This window comes from Microtus oregoni, unplaced genomic scaffold, assembly GCF_018167655.1.
Source record: "Microtus oregoni isolate MIOR12 unplaced genomic scaffold, Mior012 000172F_ref0000184, whole genome shotgun sequence".
Taxonomy (NCBI): Eukaryota; Metazoa; Chordata; class Mammalia; order Rodentia; family Cricetidae; genus Microtus; species Microtus oregoni.
In genome coordinates, this window is record NW_024544828.1 from 185352 (window position 1) to 198417 (window position 13066).

Here is a 13066-nt window from a genome sequence, read left to right on the forward strand (position 1 = left end):
GCAGGGTGGCAGTGCATCTGGGAAATGGTGTGAGCGGGAGACGGGAGGGGGCTGGGGTCAGCTCTACCCCTAGATGCCCGAGGGGCTAACATCTGTGAAGCTAGCCTTCCCCCTCCTTAGAACGGAGCTGAGGAAGCGCTCAACTCCCAAGGGCCTGGCACGCAGCAGTCACTGCTCATGTCCCGCTTACCTCCTCAGGCTGGGAGACGCTTGCATTCACTGGCATGCAAGTGAGAGGCGGTGAGGGGGGAGAAAGCTCATCGTGTCCCCTTCCCCAGTCTCCGCATGGGAGTTAGCCATCTGACAAGGGTACTGGGAGGGAAACTTCCTCTCTCCAGCCCCCGGGTTCCAGTTGAGTAGAATAAAGCGCTACCTCCAGAGCCCAGAGGGAAGGCAAAACCAGCTCAACAGAATCCCCAGGGAAAAACCACTCTGGAGACCTTGCTAATTCAGGCCTGCGCTGTGCATGTGAGCTGTGGGGACCCGCCATTGCACCCACTCAAGAGCTCTGTAGCATCATGCTAGTCTGACCTACCTGTGATAACAAAATTGGCTAGTCTTGGTGTGCTGGTGCACGTCTATTGTTCCAGCTGCTCAGGCGGTTAAGCCAGAAGGACCGCATTAGTCCAGGAATTGAAGTCCAGCCTAGGCAATGGAGAAGGACTTTGTCCCTGCCTCCCCGCACCCCTGAAAAAAAATCCATTGTCATGACTTGGACTAAAGAGAAAGGGAGGATAGGGTTGCCTCTCCCTCTACAAAGGGGCTAAAGAGGGGTCTAGTTTGTACAGGCGGAGACACAGGAGAGACTGTGTTTTGAAAACAGGGTCTCAGGTAGCTCAGGTTGGTTGCTCTGTGGACAGAGCTGGCCTTCAACTCCCCATGCTTCGTTGACCTCCCAAGTGCTGAGATCCCAGGTGTATGCCATCACACACAGGTTTAAGCAGTGTTGGGAATAGCACTCTGGCACCCGAGCTACACCCCGAGTTCAGGAAAGACCCTGAAACAGTCATTGGAGACACGAAGGAAGATAGGAGCGGATGGGCTTTCTCAGTAAAACAGGAAGTTCTCTGCCATTAGAGAATGCAGCAGAGGCTGGATAACAGCTTGGGAAGTCCCTTCTGGCTCTGAGGGCCTCAGAATGAATATGGATTTCATGTCATCTTCTTTCTTTCTTTTTTAAAAAAATATTTATTATGTATAGCGTTCTGCCTGCATGTATGCCTACAGGCTAGAAGAGGGCACCAGATCTCATTATGGATGGTTGTGAGCTACCATGAAGTTGCTGGGAATTGAACCCAGGACCTCTGAAAGGCAGCCAGTGCACTTAGCCACTGAGCCATCTCTCCAGCCCTTATTTCCTATTTTAACCCCCAGGCTTTCCCTTGTTTTTAGCTGTAGTGAGGAACTTTGATTTCCTACCTATTCTCCCCAAGGGTACAGCTCAGAGGTGAGAAAAATTATGTTTTATGCAGGATCCATAACCCCTAAGTTAACAGCACTTGGGAGGCAGAGGCAGGCAGATCTCTGGGTTCAAGGCCAGCCTGGTAAATTCCAGGACAAACAGGGTTACGCAGAGAAATCTTGTCTCGGAAAAACTGAAAACAAACTAACAAAACCAACAGCAAAACAAAACCCAAAACCAAAAAAATTACTAAATTAAAAGTTAAGCTTCAAGCTGGGTGGTGAAAAAAACCAAATAAGCTTATTGGTGGTGGCGCACACCTTTAATCCCAGCACTTGGGAAGCAGAGGCAGGTGGATCTCAATGAGTTTGAGGACAGTGTGATCTACAAAGTGAATTCCAGGACGGACACAACTGTTACACAGAGAAACCCTATCTCGAAACAAACAGACAAACAAACAAACAAACAAGCCAGACTTATAGACACAGGTCTAAATCACAGCACTTAGGAGGCAGAGGCAGGCAGATCTCAATGAATTTAAGGCCTGCCTGGGCTCTATAACAAGTTCCAGAACAGCAAAGGCTATAGAGTGAGGCTCTGTCTAAATAGAAACAAAACAAACAAACAAAGAAAAAAAAACAAAAACAAAAAGCACTCCCCCCCCCCAAAAAAAAAAAAAAACACTGCATGCCTTCTTCAGTGGTGTCTCTTTGAATCTGGGAGGTGAAACCACTTGGTCACTGATGTTTGAATCTGGGAAGTGAGAACACTTGCCTTCTTCACTGATGCTTGAATCTGGGAGGTGAGGCCATGTGCCCTTTCACTGCTGAAGTTCCTAATGGCTCTTCCTCACTGTCAGCTTGACTAGATTTAGAATCACTATGGAAACATCTCCCTGAGAGTGTCCGTGAAGATCTATGCGGTTGGAGGATCCACTCTGAATGTGGGTGGTACTATCCCACAAACTAGGGGCTGAGACTGAATGACAAAGAGAAAACACCTGAGCACCGGCCCCCACACTTGCTGCTTCCTGACTGCAGACACAATGTGACCAGCCTTGTGCTTCCTGCTCCCATGACTTCCTCTCTCTGATGGGCTGGACCTTCAAATTGTGATTCAAGATAAACCCCTTTTTTCTTAAGTTGTTTAAATTACACACACACACACACACACTGTGTGTGTGTGTTACTATAGTGCACATGTAGGTCAGAGGTCAGCTTCTGGGAGTCCATTTCTTATTCCAGAGGTCAAAATCTGTGTATCGCTGTATGCCTTTATCGGTTGAGCCCTCATACTGTCCTAACAAGTTGTTGTTTATAAGATTTTTCAAGACAGGGTTTCTCTGTGTAGCCCTGGCTGTCACTGGAACTCACTCTATAGTCCAGGCTGTCTGAAAACTCAGAGATCTGCTAGCTCTGCCTCCTGAGTCCTGAGATTAAAGGTGTGTGCTACCACTGCCCGGCCCAACACGTTGTTTTTTTTTTTTTGAGAGAAGTAATTCAAAATTCTTATAATTATTTGCTTTGTGATCAAACGATCCTCTCAAAAATGTACTCCCGTTAGCAGGTCAGCTGGAAGAGTAGAGGATGTATTACTTCTCAAAGACACCACCCTAGAGAGCTTCCCACAACACATTGAGGTTTTATAAAGTGCATGAGGCAGAAGACGCACGGTGCAATGTCACTGGAGTGAAGCGAGGCATCTGGGTGTGAGTGAGGTGGGTAAGTGTGTGAGCAGCCAGGTTGAATTAGTTTTTCCTCTCCCCGAGTCTCCCGCACAGACAAGTCAAGACAGAATATCACTATGCAGCGCCCGAGGGAGCATCACTGGCAATGGCAGGGGTGGGTGAGCTGCCCCATTGTCCTGGAGAAGGAAGCAACAAACCCATTGTGCTGCTCGCCAAGGAAGACTGGTTGGGAACATGGAGGGAACAATGTGTAGCATAGTTCTCCTCAAACTCTGTGACAGCCTGGCATGGGGCTGACAGGAAACAGGAATGGATTGCATTAAGAGGCCCCGGTTCGTTGGCATGGGACCTTTTCCTGGTCTGGTGGGAACATTGGCTGTCATCCCTGTGGCCCCTCTGGGAGTCCTGAACTTGACCCACAACTCAGGCAGTAACTTGCTGAGATTGGCCTAGCTTGGTCCTTCATATCTTTCCACCACAGAGAATGGACTTAGAGAACCAACTGGGGCTGACACTGCCCACCAAGACCTGGCATAACTGGGGGACTGTGTGTAAGTAGTGGGTGGTGAGAACACTGGAGAGGACAGAGGGGTTAAGTGTCAGACTTACTGCTATTGCCAGCATGGGGCAGGGGATTGGTCATTTGAACCTGGGGACAAAACCCTGACGGTACACCAAAGAGTGCAGAAGAACACATCACAGGGGCGGGAGAGCTGTCTCAGTGGTTAGGAGCATTGGCTGTTCTTCCAGAGGTCGTGGGTTCAATTCCCAGCACCCACATGACAGCTCACAACTCTAGTCCCGGAGCATCTGATGCTTTTTTCTGGCCCTGAGGGGACTCTGTGCATGTGGTGCACAGACATGCATTCAAGCGTGTGGACGTGCACACACACAGCATAAATAAATATTAAGAACACCTCAGTTACACAGGTGAGTGTGCATGTGGCTAAGTGTGTACCGAAATGTTCAAGTTGGATAACAATAGCGTTGTCCTGTCGGGTCAAGGCCATTCTTGCCACCAGGGTGTCATGGTTACTCTTCTGACTCCACTTGGCTAGACTAAGTGATGCCTACAGAGCCAGTAACACACTATCTCTAGTGTGGCATGGTGTATTATTTCTATCAGGAACCGAGTAAAGGAAGCCTAATTTTGCCACAGTGGCTGGGCATCTTCTAATCCAATGAGATATAAATAAAATGGAAAGGAGAAAAGGTGAGTCCACCCCCCCCCCCCTCTTCCTCAGCTGAGATCCATCTACTGTCCTCCGACCCTGGAGCTCTCAGTCCTGTCCTGTGGCCTTGTAGAATGAAATCCAACAGCTCACTGGGTCTCTAGCCTTTGACTATGACGTCAGCAGCTCTCCTGGCCTTCAGCTTCCAAGTGTGTGGGGTGGTGGTCTGGTCTATGCCTGTGCGTGCACGTGTATAGAGGATGTCCAAAATCAGAGGGGTGGTCAAGGTTGCTTCCTTCTAGGCTAGAAGGAAGGTGAGCCGCATTCCTACTTAGTTTCCAAGGGGTAAGCAATCTTTGGAGTTCCTCGACTTGGAGACGTACCCCTCCCATTTCTGCCTCCATGTTCACAGGGCTTCACTTCCGTATCTTAAGAGATAGCTGTCTCACTGGATGCTTATGTGAGTCCATCCCAGTCACACCTGAAAAGCTCCGTTTCCAAATAAAGTCTCTGCCTTAGTTCTCTTTCTGGTTGCTGTGATGAAAAACTCTGCCAAAATCAGCTTTCTAAAAGGAATAAACTGCTGCCAGGGAAGTGGACTCTAGACCGACCGCATTGCAGAGGGCTCTCTCAGACCTGTGCAGCTGCCTGCAAGGCGTTCCCAGGGTTGTAGCTTTTAGGAGTCATCATTTACCTTGCACTGAGCTTTTCAGTGATGCAGCTGCTTTTACTCATCCCTGCTTCTGCAACCCCTCAGCCATACTCCTGTAAGTAATCCCCCAGCTGTACTCCTGTAAGTAACCCCTCAATTGTACTCCTGTAAGCAACCCCTCAATTGTACTCCTGTAAGTAACCCCTCAGTCATACTCCTGTAAGTAACCCCCAGCTCTACTCCTGTAAGTAACCCCTCAGCCGTACTTTTGTTAGTAGCCCGATAAAAGTTCACTGGTCTAACAAGACAGACTTTGGTACTTTGGTGTAATCATTACTTTGGTCAGTCATGGGTTCCCTTTCTGGGGTGTGTGTGTGTGTGTGTGTGTGTGTGTGTGTGTGTGTGTTACTTCTCTGCAGGAACAGTCTCTTCCACAACACTACTAGGTGGAAAGCTGCATCCTACACGATTCACTCAGACACTGTGGTGCTCAGAGCTCTCACACTCTCTAGACCAGGCTCTCATTCCACATGCTGAGAACCAGCTTTGTAAGTTCTTCCCACGAGGCTATCATACCCAATTTTGTTGTTCTGTTATAATAATTTTAATATTTTAAAGATTTATTGGCTTTATGTGAATGAGTGTTTTGCCTGTATATATTTATGTGTGCAGTACCCACAGAGGGCAGAAGAGGCCATCAGGCTCCCTGGAATTGGAGTTACAGGTGTTTGTGAGCCGTCATATGGAAACCAAACCCAGGTCCCCTGCAGAAGCATCAAGTGCTCTTAACTATGGAGCCGGAACTGGAGCCGGAGCCGGAGCCGTCTCTCCAGACCCACATTATTGTTACGTTTATCTTAGGATTACTTCCAGAACAGTTGTCTTCTCTCAGCCATGATGTTCCCTGCCACCAGCACTTTCCTTGCGCCTTGGGAGCTGAGAGTAAATGCAGCCTCACGCTCTCCGGGGAGGGATCTGAACCAGGGAGCCTTGCTTTCCGCTTTCCGTCTGTTTGGCCGTTGCCTTGCTCTGGGTGACTGGGATCTATGACACCCAATCTGTGACAAAGGCCCATAGTTTCTGCTCAACTGGCAGAGTGTGAGCAGGGCACCGAGGGAGGGTGTAGAGGGACCTTTCTGCCCTGGGTCTGCTCTCCTGCATCGAGCTTGCTTGCTGAGGGCTTCAGGTAGGGTGGCTGCTTTCTTTGCTCAAACAAAAATGCCTGAGTATCTCTTGTGCACAGCACTGTGCAGGATACCATGATGGCAAGACAGGGAAGTCGCCAGTTTCTGTTACCTGGTATTTACCAAGTTCCCCTTTTGGAGAAGAATGAAAACTCCTTTCTTCCGGGTTTCTAAGCAAGAGGGACACCATTGGCCCTTGTGACTGAAGTCTTTGGGTAGATTTGCCTTTAGGTGTGTCTGGGCCCAGGGACATCTGTCTTGTTTTCTGAGAATGAATTCTGGGTAAAGAAAGAGGGAAGGGTTGGGGGAGAGCAATGTCCCTGGCAGAGGCAGACAGGAGCAACCCCACTGCAGAGAAGCCAGCGCTACGTGACATGAGAGCTGTGTGACATTAGGAAGCATGGAAGATTCCAGAATGGGGTGCAGTTAACGCACTCATGCATTTGTCCATGCCTTTATTGGGGCTGAGATACTAATTCGGGTCTGGACCTCCTGAAGGACAGGTTAGGTGTTTCAAAGATAAAGACGAAGCACTTGGTTTTAGGGATTCTGGCTGTGTCTTGGAGAAGCCAGGCCAGCACACACTGGTTACTAATCAAGCTTCCCCTGCTGAGCTCAGTTCCTACTGGGAAGTCTAGGAAACTTCTTGGAAACAATTTACAAGGACTCAGAACAGGGCAAGAAAGGCTTTTAAAAAATCACTAATCTCCAAAACCACAGAGAAACCCTGTCTCGAAAAAAAAAAATCACTAATCTGGGGCTGGAGAGATAGCTCAGCGGTTAAGAGCATTTCCTGCTCTTCCAAAGGTCCTGAGTTCAATTCCCAGCAACCACGTGGTGGCTCACAACCATCTGTAATGAGGTCTGGTGCCCTCTTCTGGCCTTTAGGCATACACGCAGAAAGAATATTGTATACATAATAAATAAATAAATATTAAAAAAAATCACTAATTTGTACCGTGTGTGTGCGCGTGCATGTGTGCACGAGAGTGCTTTCAGTACTGGAGAGGATGAGGCCAAAGGATCATGAGTTCCAGGCCAGTCTGCAGACACTGCCAATAAACAACAAACAAACGATAAACAAAATACTGGCTGGGAATGCTGGCAGGGGGCTTGCCTAGTGGGTGGAAGATTCTCCGTCCACCTTCATGTGGGTCCTGGGTATTGAACTCAGGCTGTTGAACTCTTCTGGAGTTACAAGCAGCTGAGAGCCATCGGACAAGGGTGCTAGAGACCAAACTCAGATCCTCTGCAAGAGCAGCAAGCACTTCTAACCCCTGGGCCGTCTCTCCACTCCACGTTTACACATTTTATAAAGTGCTATTATATTAATAGATTAACACAAATTAAAAGGTAGAATTTAGAGTAGAAGTAAAAACAGAGACCCCTTATATTTTCCCCAAACGTAGAATGACACCCACTTTGGAAAAAAAGCTACCTTAGTTTTAGGCATGTATGGAACGTTTCTGTCTGAGGGGTTCTGGAGTGTCTGTGTGTGTGTGCTTGTGTGTGCTAACTCAGGCATGGAGGTGCTGTGGGGTTTGGGAGGTGTGAGGCATGGCAAGGATTGGCAGGGTCTCTGAGACCTGAGGGCATAGACGGAGCAGTGTGGTCCTGAATGAGGAGGGTCATGACAATACAGTAGAGGGGCTGGGCCCTCTGAATCTTGGTATGGAGGGGCTGGTGGTTCTGGCAAGTTCTGTGCCCCAGCTTGGCTGCAGAGAAGTGAAATGCTAGTCACCTTCATAATAACTTCCCCTAACCCCCAATCAGTATCCGCTCCCTGTCTCTGCGGATAAGAAGCATCACCATGGTGATGGATGGAGGTGGTGCCAAGGCAGGGCCAACAAGGGGATCATTCTACCTGCTTGCTGTAGGTCAGCGCCGCCACTGTTTCTCTCCAGGTGCCAGAGGGTTCTGCTAATAGGGCTGGGAGGAAGGGTTTCCAACTGAGAGCAACCTGACCGGTGAGACAGAGAAAATTAACATCCCACCTTGCTTGGCTTGCTCATAGACTGCTTGCCCTACCCTCTGCCATGCTGCAGGGCCTCCCCTCCCTGCAGACATCCCCACCCTGCCCGGTCTTTCCATATGACACTCTCAGCCTGCCTTTAGGACTGCTACCGACTCCAAGTCTTCCTTCATAAACCACTCAGGACTGTAAAACAAATCCTATAATTAGAAAACAGGTTTGCTAAACCAAGTGAAAAATGTTACGTGGTCCTCCGTTCACTGGACCTGCAGCTGGTGTCCCATGACCCAGAGGAGCTGTGACCTTGGGCTTCCAAGAAGCCTTAATAAGGTAATGTTTATAAGGCTCTTGGGTTTATAACTCTGCTGGAGGAGAGCCCTGTGAACAGTGCACTTGCCTTGATTCCAAGGCGGTCCCTTCCCGCTCTATCTTGATAGTGGAGCATATTGCCCCCTTAGGTGGTACGTGGAAAGTCCCAAGCTTGGCGTAAAGGAAGTGGACTCTGGTTCTAATGGTGACTAAATTCTTTGTGACACTGAATCAGTCTTTGGTCTTCAGACTTCTGTTTGTCCATCCTTGGAAAAAAAAAAGAGCCAATGGGTGTTGCTTTCAAAGTCTTTTCCAGCTCCAACAAAGGCTAGTTGATTTCTGTGCTTACCACAGTTTCATCTCAAGCAAGGACTCTTTCCCAAATTCCGTTTTCCTCCTCTCGACACCGAAGAACTTGGTAATGAACTTGAGCTGCATGCCACTGGGGGGTTGGAAAGACACACGGGCACACCTTTCTCTGCCTCGGTATTCAGTCCCCGATCTCCCTCCGGTGAGAGAAAATGAGAAACAAAACAAAGGAACAGAAATGGGACAGGCACTGATAGGGAAACCAACTGACAGGGGTGACGTGGGACAACACGGGGGAATGGGGAGAGCCAGGGTCGCTCTGTGGAGAAACGGTCACACCGTTAAACCAGCGTAGCACCAGTCAGGAAGCTGACAGAAAACTCTAAGAACCAGGCTCTTGTATGGATAACTTAACCTCTATCCTACCAGCTCAACTCCCAGCAAAGGAGCGGGATGGGTACCTCTTCATCATCCTCATTTTAGAGATGAGAAACTAACAGAGACAAAAGAGAGGGCAGGAGGTGAACCTCAGTGGTTAGAGCATTTGCCTCTCATATGCTAGGGCCTGGGTATGATTCCCTTCACTGCACTGAAAAACAGAAAGAGAGATAGATGAATTTTACCCCAATGAAGTGTGTGGTTGGAATAGATATTCCAAAATATCCTTGGTCTCTGCAGACGAGCCGTCTACAAATCTCGAAGCCTGCTGCGATGTTTATGGTCACAACCGTGAGGGGACGTTTTTATCTCTGCATCTCTGGATGGTTCTGATGGACGGGTCTCTGTGATCTGTACGGGTCATGGAGCATGGGTGATGAGGGTGCCTTGGCTGCACCAACCCTTTCAGATTTGGGGGCTGCAGCACAACCTCATTTATCCTGACTGACTGCTTAGCATGGACAGAGGTATCAGCTTTGTTCTGTGTATTCTCAGTCAATGTATGGGCAGCAGAAAAAAGGTTCAGACACAGAAGACGAAAAGACCTTTGAAAAGAGTATCAGAAAAAGGTGCTTTGTTGGTCCCGTGGCGCTTGAGAACTGAAGGGAGGATCTGCAATGTCCTTAGGAAGACACTGATTCCAGAATGCCCAGCCAGACCTAGCTTGGGGGCCGAGATAACGGGGTGAAAGCAAGGGAATGCTAGAATGGAAGAGAAAGTCCTCCGAACATAGCCAAGTGTAACAGGCAAGCCACGTGGTCACCTGGAGAGCTCACTGTGAAGACAGAGCCGGTCAGCCTGACCTCTGACTCAGTGTTCTGGTGCTCGGGCATGAAACCCTCTGACAGATAAATCCTCTGCCGTGAACAGAGTACAGGCATCTGTGAACAGAGCTTGAAATCATTCGTCTGGCCTTTGGCCCTCGGTGGAGGCCATCTGATAATCGGTCACATGCCTCTGACCTTAGCCGGCCTGGTGCCCCTTACCTCTCTCTAAAGCAGGACAAAGATTAGGGAAGCTGTAGGCCCAGCGTTCATGCCAACCTCTGTCTCTCTTTCCCTCACTGTATGGCCATGGGCAGGTCAAATCTCTTACCTGGGACTCTTTCTTCTTCTGTTAAATATTTATAGTGATTTCACATCCTGTGCTGAAGTCACGGGAATGACTGCTTTTAAAGTGGAGGGGACTGCATGCCCACGAGGAGTATCACCTCCCACTCCTCAGGCAGTGGTCATCTGCCTCTGTCTATGACCTGGGCAGGGGACATCTTGTGTGTTCCAGAGCCAGGGGCTGGGAAGCTCCTTCCAACAACAGAGCAATGGCAGACTTCTTTCCTGGAAGGCAGGCTCCAGAAATGACCATCATCATACAGGCTGGCCTTTCTTTCCTCCTGCTATCTAGAGAACTGGCCTCTCATGGAAACTGGGTGAGACTTCACATTCTGGGGACAGTGCTTTTCTCCATATGTGAGCTGAGTCCAGGGTCCCAGGCTTCTCAGAAGACGAACCACCAGTTGCCAAGGAATGTGGGAGATGCAGAAGGCTGAGCAGAAGTGTTCAGCCAGAGCTCTTCCAAGACGCGTTGCTGCCCCTGAAGCAGGGGCATTGCCACATCTGCCACTGCCCACCGAAGCACAAGTCTAGGAGCTAGTGGAAGTATCCGTGCTGACCCCCAGGGCCTAGGACATGTTGAGCATATTGCAGTTGCTTAATATACATTTGCTTAGTGAAGTGGGTAGACCACCCCTTGGGACCGCTCCAAAGCTCTTCACTGCCCACAGGCTGAAGCCTCAAAGAACATTGCTCACTAACTGGAGATTACATTTAACCATCACTGTTTCCTCCAGACTACACAGACCACACAGCCAGGGAGACTGGGTTGCGAGTCATAACACTAAACACCTATGAACTCTCTGGAGGTCAGGAGGATGGGGCAGGAGCCTTGGCAATGGCTCCCAAGGGGTAAGAGACTGTGTTCAGAGTTGTCTCTTCTCCCAGCTGATGGGTTGTGAGCTGCCCTTGGGGAGAATGGGAGCAAATCTGCATGGCCATCCCGGCCCCAGGCTCTCCAGGGCAGGCGAATGAAATACACCCACTGCCTGGAAGCAGAGCTCCCTGAAGGCACTCCAGGACCACAGCATGGCACTGAGACACTACCCTCAAGGCCATACGCCCCCAGATCCCCACCACAGAGCCACCTCTAATAAAACAGCTCGGTACCGATCTCCCCAGCTAGGGCCTACTATTAAATCTGACCTGCTGAAGGCACAGCTCTCCACTCTAGCCCACGTCACTCCCAAGATGTTGGCTGCCCCATCTTGTCCCCTGTGCCTACAGCCTGGCTTGTTCCCTTTCCCTCCATTGTGAGGCTGTTCTTGTTTCTTTTTTTTTTTTTCTTTGCTGGGTAGTGGGATCTCCCACCCCAAAGAGACACAGACCCACCCAGGAATGAGGGAGGTTGAGTGGTAACTTAGGGCGTCAGAGTCCTGGAGGCTCTAGCAGATTATAAACATCCCCTGGGTCTGAGGTGCGGATGTGCGGGTGAGCCGGCAGCCCGGTGCCTGGACTATGCACGCATGCTGTTTATAGCCTGCTCCTTCCTGCCCAGGCCTGAGCTAGTGCAGGCAGCAGGACCATGTTTATTAGGTCCCAGGGCCTAATAAACGATCAGGACTTTTCCATGCTGGGAGCTTCTAAAATTTGGGAAGGCTGATCCCCTACCTGTCTTACACAGTGTCCCCAGCCAGGCTTCTTGCCTCTGCTGAAACTCGCGGGGTGCCCATTTTTCCCTAGGGTTGTTACTTCTATTTTGATGTCTCTCTGGGAACTACAAGGTTTTAGGACTGAACTGACTAGAATTATGCCGTGCTACGTGATCTGACAGAGCTAAGAACAAAATGTGTGCAAGCAAGCAGTAGCTAGGCCGTTCATGTCACACTGGTGGGCATAGCACACAGATGACGTCATTTTCATTATTCTCTCCCCTTTGGTGGAGGCTGGGGGGCCAGCCCCAGGTGACCTCAATAGACCAACTGCTGCGTGCCTTGGGCTGGGGTCCTTTACTTTGGTTCAAAGTCTAGGATTTAAATAATAGTCTTCGTGAACATCAAAGAGCAAGAATAGACCCATGAAAATGCACAAGGAGGCTGGGCAGTGGTGGCGCACGCCTTTAATCCCAGCACTCGGGAGGCAGAGGCAGGCAGATCTCTGTGAGTTCGAGGCCAGCCTGGTCTAGAAGAGCTAGTTCCATGACAGGAACCCCCCCCCCCCCCCAAAAAAAAAAGCTACGGAGAAACGCTGTCTCGAAAATCAAAAAAAAAAAAAAGAAAAAAAAAGAAAGAAAGAAAGAAAGAAAAAGAAAGTGCACAAGGAACAAATTTACAACGAAAACAGCCCAAAGAGGCCAAACACGAAGTGCCTGTTACATCCAAGATGGAATGTGTATCCTGAGAGAAGGAGGGAGGTCACCAGCAAAGACCCTACACAGGAAGGGCTGGCAAGGTGTCCCTGCCTGTAGGCGATGTCTTTGGGTGGCAAGCACTGGGACACAAAGCAGAACACACAGTCAATCTGCAGCCTAGAAGCAAGGCCTTGGTATTTTCAGTCCTGGACACTGGAAGACGGGCATCTCGGAGCTGGTCATCTGAGAACCGACTCCAGCTCATACTTGCTTGACATCCACCCTTTGGGGTGCAGACGCTAGTGACTGGCCTGGGCCCAGGGTCCTGCTGACGTGGCTGCCCCTCTACACGCCTCATTCACCCAGCCTTTCCCTTTTTTGAAAACTGGGAGCTGGCTGGTTAGGGCTATTCCCACCAACAATGTTCCTGTCTCTGGAGCTTAAAATAGACCCTCTTGGCTGGGACTCTGGAGTGAGCAGTGAGGCAGGCATTTGTGCAAATAAGGGCTTGGGAGAAGGATTCCTACCCTGGAGGGAGGGGA